This window comes from Adiantum capillus-veneris, chromosome 4 (assembly GCF_014529385.1).
Source record: "Adiantum capillus-veneris isolate H3 chromosome 4, ASM1452938v2, whole genome shotgun sequence".
In the NCBI taxonomy this organism is placed as follows: domain Eukaryota; kingdom Viridiplantae; phylum Streptophyta; class Polypodiopsida; order Polypodiales; family Pteridaceae; genus Adiantum; species Adiantum capillus-veneris.
Window position 1 is genome coordinate 138,857,484 of NC_140934.1, and position 23,605 is coordinate 138,881,088.

At 43.0% G+C, this 23,605-nt stretch overlaps 1 pseudogene; it reads right to left on the minus strand.

Annotated features, from left to right (window-relative positions):
- Window positions 1-1,407: 1,407 nt before the first annotated feature.
- LOC147460050 (uncharacterized) lies at window positions 1,408-22,994 on the minus strand (annotated as a pseudogene).
- Between the last annotated feature and the right edge of the window lie 611 nt (window positions 22,995-23,605).

Genomic DNA, 23,605 nt, shown 5'->3' on the forward strand with positions numbered 1-23,605 from the left:
CTCTCATTGGGACGTTGATCTACGTTCATGACATAGGCTTTTAGTAGACTCAAGAATCGTTAGATTATTTATTTCACTTTGGTCATCCGTTTGTGGATGATAGGCCAAAAGAGAAGTTTAATCTACTTCCTAGATTCTCAAAGAGACCCTTCTAGAAGTTACTGGTCATTCTAGGATCTTTCTCCTACACTATGGATGATGGCAAGCCATGATACTTGAAAATTTGAGATTTAATGAGGGTTGCCATTTGATGTCCTTTAATAGTTTGTTTGATAGGCATAGAGTGTGTTTTCTTGCTAAGCATGTTAACTAAAACAATCCAAGTTTCTTTCCTCGATCAAATTTTAATTTTTGGTATACCACGCATTTTGAAACATACTCTTGTATGTTTACTTTTCATGGTAGATCAACACAAATACATTTCTACTCCTCGAAGAGTAGATTATGGAATCCCTCTTTGCCCCACATAAGGAGAAGCATGGGATTCACCACAAGAGGTTTTGTGCTCTTGTGACGCTTTTAGCGATGGAAATACACTGGGTTTTTATAACCCCCGGCGTCGCTAAGAGTGTCGCTATTAGCATCGATAAGGAAATGTCGCTATATACGTCGCTATAAGCGTTGCTATAGGCATCGCTATATAGTGACGTTTATAGCGATGCTGTAGGGCCATCAACAGCGACGCTTATAGCGCTGCAGAGCCTAATATAGCGACGCTCATAGCAACGCCTGAGATGAAAAAAATTTGGTGGCAGGGCATTGAATGCCCTGCCACCCATCAACCAGATTGAATGTTTCATTTGTCTATTTACCTTTGAAAAAAAGTGCAAAGGTATATAGGCCCAAAATAGTCACCCACAAGACAATATAATCATTAACTCCATCATCCATAGTACGTATTTTTTGCAAAATAAAGATATAAAAATGACAAGCGTGAATTGATGAAAGTAAACTCAATGACAATTGTACACAGCAACAAAATCACGTGATTGTTAATCATTGCAAATGTAATAGTTACAAACCATTGTCATTATTTAAAAAATATACATGGTTTTCAAAAAGACGTATAAAAGTCGTCTCATTATACATAATCTATGACAGAAAGAAAATAATGCTAGGCTAAACTGACATCGTCTAATCAGACATCTCATTGCGTCGAAGCGTCGTATCTGTCGGATTCTGCAAAAAAAAAACAATAAGATAGCTTTTTGTAAGTATAAACATATAGCGACGTTTATAAAATAATACAATAAATCGAAAAGAATAAAGCCTAATACTAACCATGCCACCACGAGAAGTCAGGATGTCTATAAGGGCGTTTAAGCCCTTCCTGCCTGCGTACTCACGCTCGTACGGTATGGGATCACGTCCTGTAAACGACCACTGTCAAAACATACAAAGAATCCATTATGTTAGAATTTCAAATCCCATAAACCCTAAACTATCGAACATAGATACAAAAACACTTACAAAATTGACCTCAAATGATGCCCACCCGCCACTCCCAAAGTGGTGCAAGCTCCCTGCCTCTACTTTTGCTCTGGCTGCCTCCTTTTGTTCCTTTCACTTGTCAGGATTCTCGCGCGCTTCTTTCTTTGCATGGTTCCAATCTTCTTTGGCCAGCCAATTTGGTCTGCTCTACCCAAGCTTGATTGCTTTTTGCACTTTGGAACGCTTATGCTTGCAGTATTCGCGCATTCGAACCTTCATCACATATTCATTGAAGCGGTCATCCCGTGTTGGAACGGGAAACTCATCATATGAAGCATGCTGATGACTCTGTCTTTTAATTCATTCGATACTTCATTACAGGTGTTGATGGGGGCTTTTCACAAGCCAAGCTCCCATACCCCTCTTCTCTCGTCCCCACCCCATGAAAACCCCCTCTTAGGAAGGGAGTGATAAAAGGCATTGGAAAAAGTAATAAAAAAATAAAGTATGATTATGTAAATATATGAGAAAGGTAAAATTGGCCACCTCATGCCTCCGGGGCAGCCCATCCCCACCTTGCCTCCTTTTTCTTCACTTTTGTCCCGCCGTGTGTCCCTTTTCCTCTCCTCCACTCAAAAGGTCAACCCCCTCTCTCTTCCCCTTGTCCTTTCTCCTTTCTCTCTCCCCTCAAGCTACCCCACCTCTCACCAATAATGTATTCTAACTCACCAATAATGCACCCTAACTCACATGCAACTTATGCTATCTTCCAAAATAGTATACCCCACCCCCCCTTTCTCTCTCCTATCATATCCCATGACCCAAATACCCCCCTCTCTCTCTAAAGGGCACCATGTCTCTTGTCTTGTAGCTAAATAACCTCCCCCACACTCACACCCACTCAGTTTCACTGAAAAAAGGTGCCCACAGACCCATCCCCACCCGCTGGTTACCTGATTTTTCTTATGTCCACACACATCTGCACATAGATTCACCTCTAAACACACTCCCCTCTCTCCCCTCTTGTAATTACTTTATTCTCCATGTCACCTCTCACTTTTTTTTATCAATCCATGTCTCTCCCTTAATCTCTCTCTCATGAGACTGCTGTTCTGGCACATATACAAACAGCCAGACAAGTGGGGCCCACAGTCACATGGCCTATGTAGATAATGATTTCTTCATTTCTAAATTCTAGAATTTCTCCCCCCTCCTCCCCTATATAAAGAGGGGTCACCATTACACTAAACACACACACACGATCACCAAAGAGTACACTATGCACTGTGTGTGCCTAGTGCACACACACACACCCACACCATCACCATCACCGCAATCACCATGCTCATCTTGAGCATGACCTCTACACCCTTGGGCTATGGAAGATGAAGGGAAACTAAATGAAGGATGATGTCCATAACCCTCGTGCGAGTCTTCGCCATCAACTCCCACCTATCCGCCATGTTCTCTACCACGCTCTCCATTCTCATTCCCCTACCCTATGCTCCCCATTTCATCGCCTTATTCTCTAAATAAAGCTTGAGGTTTTGTGAGTATGTTTTCTTGCAATGTTTTGCCCATGTGAGGTGTGCGAAATCGCCACCTAGTCTTGTGTTTGGAGTGAGCTTGTGTATGTGTGAAGGGTGTGCGGATTCGCCATCCTTTTGTGGTGCCTAAGTACTAAGCCGCTATACCCCCTCCCTCACTCTCTCTCTCTCTCTCTCTCTCTCTCTCTCTCTCTCTCTCTCTCTCTGTCTCTCTCTCTCACTTGATCTCATTCCCTTTCCTCTTCATCATTACTCCCAAGCATCCATCTCTCTTGGATGAAAACTTTGTTATGGTGGTGTGTTGTTTGCGTCCTAGCCGGTCAAGCTAGGTGGTGCCCCCTGTTCGCTTTACCGTGACAGGCTCGAGGCGCGCCATTCGGTCCCCGATGTTTTAGAGGCCGTCGGGGGTTCGGGGTTCGCTTTGCTCCCGTCATTTGGTGCCCCCACGGAGGAGGGCTTTCTAAGACCCTTTAGTTTACAATGCTGAAAGTGACGCCCACTATCAATCATGGACGAATGGCTGAAGGAATTTTTTAACTGGAGGACGGAAGAAGAGGAGACGAAGGAGGCACTAGCCACCTTCATTGAGGTGCTACTACCAGGCTGCAGTGTCGTCAGCATTCAAGAGGTAAATTCTCCATCTCGTGTCGCTCGTTCTAAGTATAAATTGAGAGCATCAGGTGGGAGGTCGGTGAAGTGCCATCACTGTTGTCAACCAAGGCACACTGTCAATGAGTGCCAGCAATGAAGGCAGCGAAAGGGCTGAAGTCATCTACATCGACATTCATCGCAAAGAAGTCATTCACATCAAGGAAGGCAAGCAAACGGTGAGACCTCTTTTCCCTAAAAAAACTACAGTCAAAGTTATAACTCCAAAGTGGCCTAAAGGGGCTGCTCGAGACAAAGGCAAGGAGAAGATAAGCCAGTCTGGAAACACATGACCCCGAAGGGAGAAGCATCTGGCCAAGCAAGTGCTTCAAGCTCAGAAAGCCGGGTTGTACTCAGTTTTCCAAAGAGGAAGTCATCCGAAGCTAAGCGGCGAAAGGTCGCCTACGGATTTTCACGACGCATGCGAGTGCTACCAATCCACTTCGACAATCGGGAAGAAGAAGTGGTAAGAAGATTCCCATGTCCTAGAGAAGAGTGGTTCGGCTACTGCTCTCGCTATTTTGGAAAGAGAGTGGAGGATCTTCCTCCTCTCCCTGTACAACTTATCCTGAAGAAGCTCTCTACCACGGGAGAAACCCAGTGGGCTGGGGACGAGTTGCAACTGAATGGAGTAGAATTCATGCAACACGCCGACTATGGAAATTACCTGCAGTTGTTGTTAGCAAAGAGGCTGGGAGTGGTCAGACGCGTCGCCATCACCCCGTACGTGCTGAGCAACGAAGGAAAGGTAGAGCCCATGAAAGGCGACGACCTCTTGTGGATGTGCCGACTCATCAACACTGGCACGATAAGAGTATAAGTAAGTATTTCCTCCTCTGTGCATGATTGAAAACGGGCCAACGGCATTCCCGTTCAGATTTTTGCAGCATATGCATGTGAATATCTATGTAGATAGGAAAGTCTTCTACCAACAGCAGATCGTACACCTATTCGGTGCGACGGTACTAGGAGAAATCCTCAATTCCCTGAACCCTATCATTCTCCCCATATTAGATTACCATCATTCCTTTAATGTTTATATCTTTATCTTGTTTTAACCTATCCACCCATCCCTGTAAAAAAGCTGCTATGAGCCGCTACTGTTAATGTAATGTAAAAAAAAAAAAGAGGTTTTTAATTTCCTAAGTCACTACCATGGCAAGTGTTTCTTTCCCCACGTTCAGTGGAAAGAAGGGAGAGGATCTCACCACCGACTTTTTGGATGATTTCGACATTGTTTGTATCGTCTCCAACAAAGATGACGACGCTTCACGACTTAGAATTTTTCCTCTACTGATGAAAGTAGAGGCCAAGTCCTGGTATAATGCATTGCCCCAGGCCACCAAGAATGCATGGGATGTGTTAATGGCTGCTTTTGTAAAGAGGTTTGGTAGAGGCACAACCTCGGAGAGGCTATGGTAGTTACTGACAGAATTAAAGCAAGGAGGACTGCTGGAGTATGCCACCTACGAGTCTAAATTTGTGGACTTATGGGAGAGATGGGTTGCCTCACTGGAGGAAGGTGAAGGAGCGCCTAATTTCCTAAAGAAGGACCGTTTCATTGCTGGTCTATGGTCGTCGCTTAGAGAGAAGGTAAAGGGAAGGTTTCCTGCAACATATGAGTTGGCAGTCGAAGTAGCCCGCCTTAAAGACAAGAAGCTACGCATGTAAGCAAGAGTAAACGAGTCAGAGGAAACAAGCTCGGCCCAACCAACCCCAGTGACTGCAACAGCCAATCATAGAGTCCAACCACAGGAGGCATCAGAAGAGCAAGACCTGCTGAGTCGCATCACCACCCAACTAGAGAGTTTATATGTGCATCTGGTGCAGCAAGGGCATACACCTGGTAGGAACCCAGAACAAGGAAGAGGACAACGAAGGCAGAACCCAGAGTACCACTATTACAACTACGGGGAAGATGGCCATAAAATGTACTACTACCCACACCCGAGGAGGCAGAATTTCAATAGAGGGGGGAGACAGAATCCGATCTCTCCACCAAGAGCAAGACCTCCGCCACTCAGGCAACCAATCCCACATGTTCAAATCACACCACCAGCGGTGCAACCACAGCTGGCCACACCAATTCGACGCCAATCACCAATGCAACCACCACCACAATCACCACTTACAATCATCCTACGCCCACCATCAATCGGTACCCGCACAACAAGTATCATCAGTCTTGCAGAAGAGGTCAAAATGAGTGTAACAGAAGAAGGATCAAGTAAGAAGACTATTCAAAGAACTCAAGCAATAGAACAAGAGGTTAAAGAATCAAAAGATGCTACCCAGGTGGGGGAGGTAAGTCAAGAAAGTTGTGTTACAAATGTGAGTACATCTTTAACCTTGAATGAAATAGGCACCAAAGCGATCAATCGACAGCATTGGGCAGTAAGGATAAGAAGGTGTAAAGTGTTGATTAGGCCTCGTCAGAGTAAGAGGAATGCAAAGGTCATGAAAGATACAAGAGAAGAGGAAAACCAGCCTGTTAGCAAGGCTTTGCAGAAGATGGACAACATATCAAGCAAAGGGGAGGGCTTTGAAAACGGAAGCCTGTGCACCAGCATGGACCCAGGACAGTGTAGCAAGCTAAAGGAATCTTGCATCAAGGCAGTTTCACTTGAGGACCATAACGAAGAGGTAAGTATGACTGAAGGTTTGGAGTTGGCTATTGCTCCACAGGCTTGGTAGTCGAGCAAGACTTTATTGTGTAGTGTTATAGACTTGGAGATGGGTAATGCCTCTAGTCTACTGAAGGGTGTTATAAACTTGGATATGGGTAATGCCTCCAGTTTATGTGAGGGTGTTCAGAGTAAGTTTGATGATCAATATGTTGCCAACCTTTTAAGGATGTTCCAAACTCCTCCACAACACAGCATTGTGTTTCCATGGGATGCATCAGACCTATGGCTATGGCTAGCTGCTCTAACATATAGAGAGAAGATCAGCATGGAGATAAGAGCAAAGGAGCCATGGATAGACAAAAGTCTGATAGAATGCAAGAATAAAGACCTCATTTGCAATTTGGTACAATTTTTTACAAATAGTGCATCCTCTCTTTGGAGAAAGGTAAGTGGATTATGCTTGTATTTAAGCCGCAAGGTAGGTGGCTTGCTATTAGCATCAGTAAAGGAAGCTGACATGTTTGAGCACACCCAAAAGCAGCATGATATGCTTGCAGTTTTTTCTAATGGCAGTAAGCAGGACTTTGAAGACAACTTGAGCTCACCACACCAACAAGGCGGCCATATATGGTGGATTCTTGGTACACTCTTGGGAATCATAATTTTCAGTTCTGTCTTTGCAGGAGCCAAGATGCTCATTTCCCCTCTCGCTACTGGTGGTTACAAATTTGATCCAATTTGGCATGCAAATTTTATTGTTCGGACACTGCAAACAATGATCCTATTTTTCACTTGGGATCCACGAGGACATTGGCACAAAGTTCTGGAAGCCATGGGCTTCCCCTTTAATCAACCGACACTATTCCAAGGAACAAGTTATCACTCGGACCTGTTACAGATTCATGAATATCCCAGAAATCTCACCAATGGCCAAATGGAATGGCTAGTTCAGAAGGCAACTCGATATCGGATCCTACAGCTAAGCGGAAGAAGAAACAGATGAGCTAGAGACATGAATGCCTCTATCCAAAAGGGGAGGGCTAATGATGGGGGCTTTTCACAAGCCAAGCTCCCATACCCCTCTTCTCTCGTCCCCACCCCATGAAAACCCCCTCTTAGGAAGGGAGTGATAAAAGGCATTGGAAAAAGTAAGAAAAAAATAAAGTATGATTATGTAAATATATGAGAAAGGTAAAATTGGCCACCTCATGCCTGCAGGGCAGCCCATCCCCACCTTGCCTCCTTTTTCTTCACTGTTGCCCCGCCGTGTGTCCCTTTTCCTCTCCTCCACTCAAAAGGTCAACCCCCTCTTTCTTCCCCTTGTCCTTTCTCCTTTCTCTCTCCCCTCAAGCTACCCCACCTCTCACCAATAATGCATTCTAACTCACCAATAATGCACCCTAACTCACATGCAACTTATGCTATCTTCCAAAATAGTATACCCCACCCCCCCTTTCTCTCTCTTATCATATCCCATGACCCAAATACCCCCCTCTCTCTCTAAAGGGCGCCATGTCTCTTGTCTTGTAGCTAAATAACCTCCCCCACACTCACACACACTCAATTTCACTGAAAAAGGTGCCCACAGACCCATCCCCACCCGGTGGTTACCTGATTTTTCTTGTGTCCACACACATCTGCACACAGATTCACCTCTGAACACCACTCCCCTCTCTCCCCTCTTGTAATTACTTTATTCTCCATGTCACCTCTCACTTTTTTTCATCAACCCATCTCTCTCCCTTAATCTCTCTCTCATGAGACTGCTGTTCTGGCACATATACACACAGCCAGACAAGTGGAGCCCACAGTCACATGGCCTATGTAGATAATGATTTCTTCATTTCTAAATTCTAGAATTTCTCCCCCATCCTCCCCTATATAAAGAGGGGTCACCATCACACTAAACACACACACACACCATCACCAAAGAGTACACTATGCACTGTGTGTGCCTAGTGCACACACACACACCCACACCATCACCATCACCGCAATCACCATGCTCGTCTTGAGCATGACCTCTACACCCTTGGGCTATGGAAGATGAAGGGAAACTAAATGAAGGATGATGTCCATAACCCTCGTGCGAGTCTTTGCCATCAACTCCCACCTATCCGCCATGTGCTCTACCACGCTCTCCATTCTCATTCCCCTACCCTATGCTCCCCATTTCATCGCCTTATTCTCTAAATAAAGCTTGAGGTTTTGTGAGTATGTTTTCTTGCAATGTTTTGCCCATGTGAGGTGTGCGGAATCGCCACCTAGTCTTGTGTTTGGAGTGAGCTTGTGTATGTGTGAAGGGTGTGCGGATTCGCCATCCTTTTGTGGTGCCTAAGTACTAAGCCGCTATACCCCCTCCCTCACTCTCTCTCTCTTTTTCTCTCTCTCTCTCTCTCTCTCTCTCTCTCTCTCTCTCTCTCTCTCTCTCTCTCTCTCGATCTCATTCCCTTTCCTCTTTATCATTACTCCCAAGCATCCATCTCTCTTGGATGAAAACTTTGTTATGGTGGTGTGTTTTTTGCGTCCTAGCCGCTCAAGCTAGGTGGTGCCCCCTGTTCGCTTTACCGTGACAGGCTAGAGGCGCGCCATTCGGTCCCCGATGTTTTAGAGGCCGTCGGGGGTTCGGGTTCGCTTTGCTCCCGTCAGTGTTTAGTATGTAGTGTCTAAACACCTAAGAGCAAAGACCGCGCATGTGCGAAATCACCTTCTTGCCGTCATCATCCAAGATGATGCCGCCATTGAAGTCGACGGAGTATGACAAGACCTCTTGCCGCTGACGCGTGAACCTGGGTGTCTCAGCATGGGTCGCTAGCGGCGTGTCAACAGGGGTACGGACGCCAGGTGTCTCCAGTGGAGTCTGAGCCTCGAAGCGACAAGTGTCCACTGGAGTGACTCCTGGAGGAGTAGCTAGTGGTGTGTAGCTACGGGGAACGGGAGTCAGCCGCGCAAAACCTGGTGTCGATGGCGATGCCGTGGGTGGTGTCGGGACGGGCAAAGAAGGGGAGGGTAAAGAGCCTCATCGAACACGAGGCGGTGTCGAGGCATCGGTGGCGCCACCCCCAAAACAACCACCACCGCCACCACTAAAGCGCTGGTTCCTAGACGAGTGTGAAGATCATCTCGTCGACACCGAACCTTCGGAGCGCACTGAGGACTCTGAAACAGAGGGAGATGCAGATGGAGTAGGAACGCGTGATGGTGCGCCAGAGCGATGACGCTCCACGTACCACTGTCTCTGTTGGGGGCTGAAGTGACAAAGAAGAAAGAAACTCCTCACCTGAGCATTCTGAGCATTCTGTTAGTCCGGGATAGTCATGCATGGTCCACATTAGAATGCCTCTGATCAAAGCATTCCGTCGACCTGTGTGTCGGCTCATATCCACCACCTCTATGCCAATCCACAATTGTTGTAGCTCTTCCAATAGTGGACAAAGATACACATCCATATTCTTCACTTTATATCGCCCCGGCACAATCAAGCTTAGCCACAGGTGCCCCTTCTTCGTAGTCAACCATGGGGGAATATTGTAGTTGACGATGACAACGGGCCATACACTGTAAGATGTTGATCTTTGACCAAATGGATTTACGCCATCCATAGCCAGGCCTAAGCGCAAATTTCAAGCTTCCCTGGCAAAATCCGACCATGTTCCATCTATATATTTCCAGGCTGCACAATCTGCAGGAATCCGTATCACACCATCCAAAGATTTATTCTCCTCATGCCATGATGCTAGGGCAGCCATGGACTTACATTCGAAGAAATGCTTGATGCGAGGAAGCAGAGGAAAATGTAGCAAAACCTTTTGCGGAATTTTTGTTCCGTGGAGATCTACTCGATATCTTTCGGAATCACATTTCGGACACTTCTCCATGTCTATGTATTCCCCTCTAAAAAGAATGCAGTCATTAGGACAAGCATGGATTGAATTGTAATCCATCCCCAAGTTTCGCAAAATCTTTCTTGCTTCCTCTCGAGAATCTGGCATCACATTATCAGCAGTAGGCTGGTAGTATGTGCTCTTTGAGCAATCTACACAACATAAAAATACGGTACAATTGTGTAAAAATCTATCAGATCATTATACATTTAGAGTTTTGTTAAAGTAAACTAATTGTAATAGATCACCTGAAAAGCGTTGTGACGCTAGTGTCACTCCATCCAAACTTTGTCTGCATGTTAAGAAGAACCAGGAGCGCTTTCAATCTAGACACACGTGCTCCATTATACAATGGCGTATCGGCTTCACTTTTCATATCATCATAGAAAAGCCTTTCTGAATCCATGATCGTCTCGATCATTTCATCAATCTCGGGCTCAAACATTGCCTCGTTGGGAATGTGGTATGCATGATCATTCCCCGAGCTGTCAGAGGCTACATTTTGTGGCCTCACATATGCTGCTTGAACAAAGCGCCTGTGAACACGTCTATTGGGTTGCAAGATTGCTACATGTTGGCCAGCGTCAGAGTTCGACGAGTTATAATTGGCAACAACTCGATCTATAATAGATGGATCGAACTCGCCAAATTCGCGACATGCTGAAAAGAAACGCCTCTCGTCCGTCACACAGCATACTTGCAATGGTTACAAGGATATAAAATCCTCGTTGAGAGATAGGTGTTTCGGTTGGACGGCTCCACATCCTCATCACTACTCATAATGAGGGTAAAAATATTATAACTTGGACAACAAATTTAATCCTTTTTTGGCTTTCTTCGTCTTTTATCTCTCTCTCTCTCTCTCTCTCTCTCTCTCTCTCTCTCTCTCTCTCTCTCTCTCTCTCTCTCTCTCTCTCTCTCTCTTTGTTCACACTGTAAACTACCTCACATTCTCTAGTCATGTCCAATCCCCACACACCTCAGTCTAGAGGTGCACGGAGATCAAAACCACCGGGTTATAATCTCGTCTTTATTGATCAATGCCTATATTTGTGGGTACAAGAAATCTACACACCCACGTCTACATGATACTGCATGTAGTGGAAAAAACCCCTTTGCCTCTTCTCTAGCTATAGCATTTCACAGCATCTTAACATCTTACACTAGATCTTTGTTTGTAGCATGCAGGTAGGCCATTCTTGCAATGTAGCTGATGTCTGATCAAGGCACTTAATTCTTAATCTAGATTTGACGAGATGTGGTGTGTGTGTGTGTGTGTGTAACCCTTGGAATCGTCATCTTGCATCACTAATTTCTGTGTAGGCTCAATTTGCTCTTCCATCAGCTGAACATGATGGCTTATTGTATGGTAGCAGCAGTCGAACATGCAGGTGGAATTGTTGGTCCACATGGACTGTTGAGGCTGTGAGCGAAGGAAATTTTCTCGCCATTTCTTCTAACCTTAAATAACCTAAATCTAATCTAATATAACATAAATAAACCTAAATTAATAAACCTTAATCTAATCTAATATAACGTAAATCTAAATCTAATGTAAATAAACCTAAATCTAATCAAACATAAATCTCACTAAAAATAAACCTAAATCTAATCTAATTTAACTTAAATAAACCTAAATCTAATTTAACGTAAGTCTATATCTAACCTAATCTTTAACGTCTTTTGGGATAGTTTCCTACAATGTTAAAACTCTCTTCTTCTTGTGGGTGTGTGTGTGGGTGTGTGTGTGCCAATAAAAAGAGAAAAATGGTATAACCTTTCTATCACCCAAGTGTGGTAGATTGGTTATGCCATTTTCCTCTTGAATAAAAAGTCTTGAGTTCAACTCTTCGTCGGCTAGATTTTTAGGTCTCTTTAATTAGTTTCCTATGACGTTAAATTAAACTCTCTTCTTCTCGGGTGTGTGTGTGTGGGTGTGTGTGCATGCCAATAAAAAAAGGAGAAAATGGTATAACTTATAACTTTTCTATCACCAAAGTGTGATGGATTGGTTATGCCATTTCCCTTATGAATAACATGTCTTGAGTTCAACTCCTGTTGACTAGAAATTTAAGATCTCTTGGGATAGTTTCCTACGATGTTAAGACTCTCTTATTCTTCTTCTTCTTCTTCTTCTTCTTCTTCTTCTTCTTCTCTCTCTCTCTCTCTCTCTCTCTCTCTCTCTCTCTCTCTCTTTCTCTCTCAATGTGTGTGTGCATTCTTTGATTATGCATGTGTGTGTGCGCGTTTTTGGTTTATGCATGCTCTCTCTCTCTCTCTTTTCCTTTCTTAATGTGTGTGTGATTTCTTTGTTTATGCATGTGTGTGTGCGTTTTTTGTTTATGCTTGTGCTCTCTCTCTGTCTCTCTTGTTCTATCTCTCTCTCTCTCTCTCTCTCTCTCTCTCTCTCTCTCTCTCTCTCTCTCTCTCTCTCTCTCTCTCAAACACAATGTGTGTGTGTGTGTGTGTGTGTGTGTGAGAGAGAGAGAGAGAGAGAGAGACAGAAGGAGAGAGAAAGAGGGGAAGGGACCATGAGAGTGCGAAGAGGGAAGGAGCATACCTAGCTCTCCTTCCTCTCCTCGTGTGTGTGTGTGTGTGTGTGTGTGTGTGTGAGAGAGAGAGAGAGAAGGAGAGAGAAAGAGGGGAAGGAAACATGAGAGTGAGGAGAGGGAAGGAGCATACTTGGCTCTCCTTCCTCTCCTCGTGTGTGTGTGTGTGTGTGTGTGTGTGTGTGTGTGTGTGGAGAAGAAAGAGAGAGAGAGAGGGAGAGCGTTACCTTCTTGCTTGAGCACGCGTTGAAAACTCAGATCTGAGATCTGAGTTTTCGGACGCTCTCGATCATTTTTTTTTAACCCTGACGGCGTCGCTATATGTGTCGCTATGAGCGTCGCTATGTTACTTGTAATATAGGAACGCTCATAGCGACGCCTATAGCGACGCCGTGCTTTTTTATTTTTGAGCGTCGCACTATAAGCGTCGCTACTATTAAGCACGTCTTGTAGTGATTCATACATGAATTTCTTATTGTATTGGTGAGTAACACATAGCCTATTGCCGTTTCAAAGATAACCATCCTTCAAGGTGAATGGCTCTTTTTTTTTCTTCCCTAATGCAAAGGCTGTAGTTACGTACTTAAAGTCTTGGTCAGTAGCATACTCATTTATCATAAAAGCTAGGTCATTGTGAGCTGCAATAGACACCACACTTACCCTTGCTCATTGTGAAAGTTGATTAAGCTTGCCAGCAATGTGAGCAATATGAAATTTAAATTGCGAAAGAAAATTTATCCACCTCATTTGTTTTTCGGAAAGCTTGGTTTGCGTCATGAAGTTCTGGAGGCTTTGTGATCCATGCCTAGGATGAATGGAGCCTCCAAGAGATAGTGCTTCCATGTGTCTAGGGTATGTAGAATAGTGAGGCGGTCCGGGGCGGGCAACAAGAAGAGTGGCCTCTAAGCACTCTTCTAGGCTCTCGTGCTACTCAATTGGGTTGGGGTAGAAAAAAAAACAACAATCACACTCCCTAACCCTACACCAATTTGGGGCACCACCTAGTTTTGGATGCGAACTAGGACGCGTAGAGAGAGAGAGAGAGAGAGAGAGAGAGAGAGAGAGAGAGAGTGCTCGGGCTGCTTTGAAATGTATCGGCAATGATCAAGCAAACACAATTTTATATGTAAGAAAGAGAGAGAAGGGGGAGGGGTGCTTGTTGCATTAATACCTTCTTACAAATCTGTCATGACCAATCAAAGTGAAATTAGTATTTCTTCAACATAGCTTGAGTAAATGACACCACAACACATCACAAGAAAAGCCACCCCAATCACTGTCTTAAGGCCAGGGGAGTCCTCTCCACCCTGTCTCCCTCTTACAATATGTGGGATTTATGGCTAAATTGATGACAACACCCAAAGACAAGCTATCAAGAACTTAATGAAAACACCAAGACACTTACACATCATTGTTGTCCAATACTTCATGTTGGAAGAGAGACAAACTATCCAAGCTTAGTCCAAATCCACCCTCAATTGTTGGGGTTACACTAGTAAAAGAAATGATAGATTTCCTACTCTCAATTGAATGATCACTCTCTCTTACAATGTCATAGAGCTCCCTTACTAATCACCCCTAATACAACACATGCATATACATAAGACAATGAGCTTCCACTCAAGAGCTCCTTCTAGAGAGGTTGAGCTTGGCTGCTCAAGCTATAGCATAGTGCTCTTGCTTATGACTCCCCCCCTTTTGTGCTAGCTACACCCTCCTTTTATAGCAATTTTGAGGGCTAGGGTTACTCCTCTAACCATGGTTGGGTTAGATTTTCAGCACTTATCTAATTTATTTTGCTTGGAATTATCAAGAAGTTGGTGTGGATAGATGAAGAAGAGAGAGAGGAGAGAAGTGGAGATGATATGACTTTTCATAGTAGGTTGGTGTTAGTAAATTAGTAGAGTTAGTATTTTTATTGATTTACAAATGGAATTGGATATTTACAATGGGAGTATCCAAGTAGGATACAAATAAGGAAGAAAAAACTCTTAATAGGTAAGAAAATATGGATTTCTTACAATGTTGATGCTCCAAGTGTCTTGAGTAGGGTCAATTTTGACGCTTGTTGACGGTCCACTAGCTTTGATGGTACGTTTTTTCTCCACTCTTGACCTTCCTTGGGAGCCAAGGTAAGTGAACATGAGTAATCAATCACCATGATGCTGTCTTTCAAGAGAAGAGGCTAAATTTTGTGGTTTTTTGATAGATATGGGTAATATGGATGAGGAAAAATGATACTAGGTGGTCAATTTTGGAATGGAAGTGTGTGTAGGAGACATGAGCTCACCATGGTTTCTCTTATTCTTCAAGGTTGAGAAGAAGGTGAGTAGGGTGCAGAGAGGAGTGGTGAGAGAGGTGGGGATGGTGAGTGGAGAAGTGTGTGTGAAAGAGGAAAATGATAAAGTGGAAGAGGGAGTGTGGCTGCATAGCATGGGCAAACTGGCGTCCACCAATAAAATCATAGCTCACAGCTCGTAGCTCAAAAAAATATGAAAACATTTGAGGTGAAAGTTCAGCCCATGAGCTACAACGTTTGTTTGTATCACCTTTTCAAATTCGGAGAGCATGTGATCTTTTAAAATTCAACAAAACCGACTGTTTTTTCCACTGCACAAAGTCCTTGTGAGGTCCTTCTTTGGATGATTCTTTTGAATACCTCCAAGAGTGAGCCCCCCATGGTGCATGCATGCATTCCACATACCCTTGACCTTATTTGGTAGGTCTATAATTGAAGATATTATTGAGATCATGATATAAGTGAAGAGTACAACTAAGAAAATCAAATATTGAGGGGTCTCAAAAAATATGTACATGTCAAATATAAATAATATAGGTGGAAAAATATAAAGGGGTCAAAATAAATCTCTCTCATTATAAGTCTACCATAAAAAGATGAGTATTTTTGGTGGTCTAATTTATGAGAGTAATAGGGAATAGATGTAGGAAGGAAAAAATCACAATAGTGAAAAAATATACACATAAATAGAACTAGTTTTTTTGGATTTTTGTTGGGATGAAGTTACACCAAAAATAAGAGAAGCTTGCATGAAATTATGTTTATATGGAATAAAGAGTATGCAAAATGGTAAGAAAAAATATGGTAATGGTGAGTCAATGTACATAGCATAAATAACCCACCCTAGGTAGAAATATTTAAATAAATACCAAAATAATTATGAAAAATCCTTTTATTTAGGCCCTATATACAATAAAATATTTACACACAAATGGGCCATAATATACTTATAATTTTTTTATTTTTTATTTTTATTTTTTTTTTGATTCAACTAGCCCAGTGACTAGCTAATGGAGGTTTTTTAAGAAAATATGGGGAAAGTCCCCTAACTCACACACGCCTATGTACAGTGAAATGGTAGGGATAGCCACAGTGTTTCGGTGATTTGATAGGGTGAGGAAGTAAATTTACTATGGCAATTATGGAAAGCCAAAAAATGGCTATCATTAGCCCCCCCCCTTAGATAATGGTACATTCATGTACCATTTATCCAACCATACAACATGTAGATTGTGTAACGTCTGTCTTTGTCTGCTCTCATCTTTGAAGAACCTTTGTTGTATGATTAAAAAACCTTGTGTGATATGAAAGGTTCTCACAGCCAATAGCAGGATGTAATGAAGTGGCTGAGTAAACCTCCTCCATTGAGAAAGTTTCCATAAGCACCTCCCAGGATCAAAGATCTTGAAATATCTTTCCCAAAGACAGATGTATGGTATGGAATCACTTACTGATTTCTGTTGAAGAAACTTGTAGATTTTATTGTTGTCCATTATTGCATCTATCACTATGAATGTGATATAAAAGATTGGTTGCTCTTCCTCTTATGTAAAGTTGATGTATCTGCTACGATCTTCAAGATCTTGTATGAGCATATTCCTGAACTATAGCTCATAAAATTCATTCAACCTGAGTAGGCTCATCAAGTCAAAAATTCTATGACCTTTATGATTTAGGAAAGCTTGATCCATGCTTCCAACTGCTATTGGAAGATATTGAAAATAGTTTACCACTACATAAGTAGATAATAGACGAGGGTTTCTATTGCTTCCAACACATTGGAAGAGAATAGATTTTGGTACTGATTGATGAAATATCCACATGTAGCAATCAACAAGTTTTTCATCTATGATGAAGACCAGAAGCATCACAATGTGCGACCTCCATACACCAAAGAACCAAATGAAGAAGGTTTGGAAACATCCGTTCATCACCAAGTATTCATGTCCTCTTCCACTTACGAGGGTATGGTGCCCCCGATGAAAGGTATATGTGAAGAGAGGAGAAGTTGACTTTGAAGAGGTGAAACCCAATGTGAAGATGATTGGGGCTTCCAAAGTTTGTATTTTCTTGCTAAGAGATTGTCCCATGAATGAAGAGCCACCCACTAAAACACCATTGGAGAGAATGATACCCTTCTGATAGTTTCCTTTTCTGATTTTATTTTTTACTACTCTCCCATGTTCTTCATCCCCTTCTAAGCCCCCCCCTTTGGCAAGGTTGTAACTCATCACATTGTACCACCTCAAAGGTTGATGGATTACTGTCTGATTTTGTGAAAACTTTGGCTTCTTGCATGATAGGTTCCTCCATGCTTAATATACATGGGTCATACCAATGCTTTTCAACATCCTCAAATACTTCTTGAAGATTATCCTCACATGGATTCAACTCACACTCTTCTACTTTGTTTTGGAGTTGGCATTCCATGTACACAATCATTCCATGTACACAATCCTCTCTTTATGATAAATGTGCTCTATGATCTCCCCACCTATGATTTCATCTTCTTCTTCACCCTCTTCTTTTAAACAAGATACACTCTCAGAACATTCCATAAGATCAAGGTTACCTTCAAGGTCTTCATTCTCCATAGAGTCATGTTGCACAAAAGCTTCGTCTGCTCGGACTAGAAATTGATCCTCCTCCAAAAGGTTGGATGTATCCATTATTGAATCATCAATGCCATTTGAGATATCTTGTGTCGATTTTTGCATGCTTGTGATAAAGGTAGAAGAAAGAGATTCTACATTTGAATCTTGGCCACACACTTTAGCACTTGAATAATCAGTTGGCATGTAAGTAACTTTTTCAACATTTGTCAGAGTAGAAGGAGACAAGTATGGCAAAGGAGATGACTCTTTGATAGAAACGCTTTCATGATGGTTGGTTCTTCCAGCATGATGGTGTTGGAGCCCCATTGGTCCAACTATTGTAATGAGCCCATCTTGTAAAGCATATCAAATTCCATTTTTTATGTCAAAGACGTCTTATCGTTTTGATCCATTCGTCTAGATTATGTAAATATTAGTCAGTTAGTTAGGACTCAAATTTATTCCCACTTTGTAATCATGAGCAAGAGAACCCCATGTACATTTTTGAGCTAAGGTGACTAAAGTATAAAAGTCACCTTAGAACCATTTTTTGGAAAACATTTTTTGAATATTAAACCTGTGTTGTACGAGTCTGAGAGGGAGAGGGAGAGAGTGAGTGTGTCTTATCCTCTTCGCTACGCACTTCTCCCTCACCGGATTCATGACGCGACCACACCATCGCGGTAGTCTCTCCGAGAGCTACGCGCCCACGCCACTCATTCGCCGTTTCGAGTTGATCGCGATCGATTCTTCCTCGAGCTTGTTTTGCTTGTAAGTAGCACAAACGGTGTCTGTTTTCAATAATCAATTGCTTCATGGAATGAGAAAGAGATTAGCTACACATATATATTGATAAACTTAAGTTTCGCCCACTTTTGGATTATGACATGTTGGTCTATCGCGACAGTATTCGAGATAGCTAGGGTTCAAATCTGGTGAGATTAGACTTATAGGTAAGTATGTCCTAGTGAGAGGATGATGCCTAGTAAGTTTGATGCGATTCCGAGTTCATTGGACGTGTAAACGGTGTTGTGAGCGTTTAGGGATAGAGTGGGTTGCATTCTACCAGGGTTAGTGATTGATGCATCATAAAAGTGCGTATGTGTAGATTGGTCTCAGCCTGGCAAGCTAACGAGATTGCCTACGTGCACCTACGGGTTAGTCGTGTCATCGGATGATAAGTATGTTGCCTGTGTCGTGCTTGTGAGTATGAACAGGGGAGTAGTTTTGCCCTAAAACATTGGCGCCGCTACCAGGGACACAAGACCTTAAGTAGGGAGATCTACATCACTCGTGTGATGGTTAGCTTATTTTAGTTTTGACTAGAGAGAGCTTAAACTTTTAGAACAAGATCCAAGATAGAGTATCCTGAGGTCTAGTGGATAGCTAGGAAGCTTGTGTCTTGTCGAAGGTCTGTGACTAGTTAGATTTAGTTAAATAGGATAATGTGGAGTTATGGTTTTTGGTTTTGAGTGCTTGTTATATTTGTGAAGAAATAGAGTAGAAACACGCTATAAAACCGCAAAAAACAAACAAAAAAAAGAAACAAGTGATTGTCATATGGAAACACTAAGTGAACCTAAAGAGGCCAAGATGAGATATAACCATTAGCCAAGGGTAAACTGGCTGTGTCATGAGGTATGACTGATGTGCACAAGTTTAAGATGCAGTGTCATCAAATTTGCATCACTTCAAGTGCAATGGAGTTGTGAATTGTCAGAGAAAAGTGAAATTTGTGAAGTGATTGAGTTTGAGGTCAAAATAAGTCCAAACTTCACAAAACTTGGGGGATAGACTTATATGGACACAGGGAACAAGACTATGCAAAAACAGACAAAAATTAAGTCCCCATTGCTCACTGCCTGGTCTATCGCGATAGACTGGTGAAGGTGGTGTTTGTCTAGCAACAAGCAAAAAACCCTTATACCACAAGCTTAACACATCAATACAAGGGTACTCACAAAAATTGAGTGAATTTGAACACCAATTTTGATCCCAAAACTTCAAAACTGGTGTTTGGAGTCTGAATTCAGAGACAAGGGCAAGAAGTCTTGGACCAAATGTCCAAACAGTGCCAAAATTGGTCAATGATCTACACAAGGGGAGGCTAAACCAACGGTGGAGAAAACTTTGGAAAAAAAGCTGAAAATGGAGAAAGTGCTCAGTCTATCGCGATAGACCAAGGAAATTTATGCTGGTGAAGTTTTCTTTCAAATTTTCCCTAGGGAGAGCTTTATCAGGGCCTAAATAGCAGACACACCAAAATTCAAGGCATTTAGATCACTGAAGGTCAAGCTGAGGGTCAAATAGAGAATCAAGCTCCGAGTGAAATACTAAAATGGGACCAAAACCCAACCCAAGTGTCCAAACTTCACAAAACTTGGGGGATAGGCTATAGAGGGTAACTGGAACTCAAGGGTAAAGTCACAATTTTGAATTGACTTGTGCCAGAGCAAACTGTCAGTCTATCGCGATAGACTAAGGAAGTAGTGAATCAGACACTCTTTGCAATTTGTGACTATACTGCTAGGACATACTCTCTATATAGATCCTAGCCGTCATTTCATAATTGAAATTGGACCACCAGAAGACTGACCAAGTGGTTGCTGTATATACTTGAAAGATTTTTTGGTAATTCAGGGAAAACACTTGTGAACAGACTAACCATCCTTGTGTAGATCCCAGAAGGAGGTCATCACAAAGCTATACAGGAAGAAGGAGTCCAGGTAAGCTTTAAGTTTGCAACAAAACTTTCATTCTTATGTATTTAAGGTTAGGAGCCTTTGTTAAGTCGGGAGCTAAAAGTGTCAAAAGTCAAATTAGCACCACATCCACAGAAGAGAGTGTAACTCAGACGAGACTAGACCCATTGGCACCAATCATTGAAGAGGGTAGTGATACTGACACTTCGTTGGAAAAGTCCTTCTTCATGATGGGGAGTCAACAGCTAGTAGGTTTCAACGGTGAAGGACCAATTCCAGGAGGGAGCACCTCCATACATCCTTTAAACGAAACCCAATTCACTATAATCTTCTTGGAAGGAACTAACTCGAGGAGAGCCGTAGTCTATTCTGACTATCGGGGACGCAAGTGTATTTGTATTGAAGAAAGACCGGCTCAGAGACTAGAGATAATTCGAGTCTACGATGATGGAGACAGATTTAGAGACGAAAAGGGAAACCACTATCTGATAGTGAGTAACCCTGACGATTACAACAGATATGGGGATAACGTGGCAAAAGGGAAAATGGTTTCAGAAACCCAAGAACCGCCTCCTAACATTGATCGACCTGGAGCGCTTTTTATGTATGATAAGAAAACAACCAGGGTCCCAACCTATAATGATAATGTAGGGATTTACAAGCACGAAAGCGAGGGAATATTCTCTTACTTTCGATGCAAGTAACCCTACCCAAATGAATTAAGCAAAGACAAGGTTCTTTACTTATTTTCTTATGAAACTGCTATGGGGAAGGATATTGTTTTTGTTGACAGATACGGACGAGAATACAAACGTATTCTCCCAGAAGAGGTTGAAAAGGCAACAGTTCCGGGAGCATCAACCTATGGCCCCAACGAGGTACCAAGAGCCACCTACACCCCTAGCAAGTTGACTAATCCCTTTTCAGAAGAGTATGATGTTACCTCACATTCTACCCGACCACCGACGTCCAACTACCAGGACCAACCAGCTACTCAGCCATCACTACAGGCATGGCTTTGACAGAGTGCTACATTAGAACAAGACCGAACCCGATTGGGTTATTAAACCGCACGAGGGTTAAGGGATTTACAAGAACCACCACTCTATGCACAGTATCAAGGAGAGAGTAAGCCAAAGACTCAGGGGTCAACTGAGCTTGGAAGAACACCCCGAGAATGAGTTCGGAGAGATGAACCATCTCTCACGAGAACTGCTAGAAATTATGGATTAGGAGCACCATTGGGAGAGGAACCTGGCCACTACAGGAGACCAAAGGAGGTATATCGACTAGGATTAGGAGCACCATTGGGAGAGGAACCTGGTCACTACAGGAGACCAAAGGAGGTATATCGACTAGGACGGGGATTAGGAGCACCATTGTGGATTAGGAGCACCATTGGGAGAGGAACCTGGCCACTACAGGAGACCAAAGGAGGTATATCGATTAGGACGGGGAGATCCCATGATGAGATTTGGAGACCATCGTAGAATTAGACCTTCTCAAGTGCAAAAATGGGTAAACAAGAAATATACGAGAAGCAGGGATCCAAGAGATCATGTAGCAACCTTTGTGTGTGTAATTAGAGCTGAAGAGGTGCTAGACTTTCCTACCCAATTTGCAGGATTCGGTTTAACCTTAGAGGATGATGCGGCTACATGGTTTGACTCGGTGGAGCGAAGAGACTTTGAGTCTATGGAGGAAGTGTTTGACGAGTTTATCGAGGAATTTTCACAAAGGGGGATAGCTCATAATACAGTCTCGCAAATCTATAAATTCAAACAGAAAGATGGAGAGTCCGTGCAGAAGGCCACCCTCCAATTAAAAAGATATGTTAAGTTCTATCCCGTGGAAGAACTGCCAACTCAGTCCAGACTTATGCTTATATTTATCCAAGGACTAAGGAATGCAGATCTTCAAAAGGACTTACATATGAAAAGGAGCACTACGTTGAATGATTTAACCAAGGAAGCTCTATACCTTGTGGACAATTGTGCGGTCTACAAAGAGGGTGAGTTCAAGGATCTTGACGATGATTCTTCCTCACAACAAAGCGGAGGCAAGTCTACTAAGACAACACTGAAGGGGGAAGTAGCGGTAAGCCAAGAGCAACTTGTAGAGGAAGTGCTTAAAAAGATTAACTAGTATTCCAAACCACAAGCTAAACAACCAAAATGGTGTGCGATTGAACAAAAATGGACAAACCATGGGACGGAGGAGTGTTATTATAACAAGGGGTATGTGAGAGAACGACCATATGCTCCGCAAGCTCAGGTGACATCTCCTCAAGTCCCACCGATGCCTAGATATCAAACAGGAAACCTACCAGGACCTGTAGGCATAGAAAGACCACAACCAGTGTTGGGACAACAACCACCTCTACCAGGATTACGACCAGTCAGCATAAGATACGCACCCACGATAACTGAGTCGGACGAGAAGGCTTTGGTACCTATGCATGCATACTACGACAAGCCCAATGGATATGCAGCGAACTCTGTCTATTATCCACCGGACGAACCACCTACACCAGAACCATGGAGCATGATAGGAAATACAGGACCACCAACTGCTGCACAGGAAGCGGGAGAAGGACGATATAGCCTGGATGAAAGAACACTGTTGTTCATAGCCAACGGAGGCATGAGCGGGCAAAGACTTGCACACCAACAAAGAGGAGCCCCATGATCACCTCAACAGCCGAAAGGACCATGCTACAAGTGTGGAGGAGACCATTGGCTGAGGGGCTGCCCTCATAACGAAATCATTAGGGTCAATGCATATTGCACGGAGTGTGGAATTACTCACTTGATCCCTGATTGCCCTAAAAACTCGAGCAAAGGAGCAAAAACTACCTTAAATATATTGGGAGCGCTACCATCCAGTGGAGGGTCAGAAAACGAAACTCGGATTCCTGTTAAGGTCTTGACGAGAGCCCAAGCAAGGAAAAATGACAATCAACCCAAGAGTAACGATCAAAATCAAGAAGAAATCAAGACTGACAAGTCTAGCGTCAGTCGTGATAATCCTTGGAAAGAACGAAGAGCGAAAATGAAATGGTGCAGGATTGGGGGTATGATTATTTGTATCTAAGACATGCTGAAACTACTACACGCGTAAACATGAAAAATCATAGCTACCATGATGTCACGAGAACCCCTGTGGAAGAATTTGACTCAGCCACCATTAGTGGATCAGAAGTCCCAACGTGGCTTTGTAAGAAAAAAGAGATATGGATGTGTGGAGCATCTCAATGTAGTGAATTTGACCACGATGAAAGGACACTAGAGAGGGTCTTGAAAGACGATGCCTATATACGAGAAC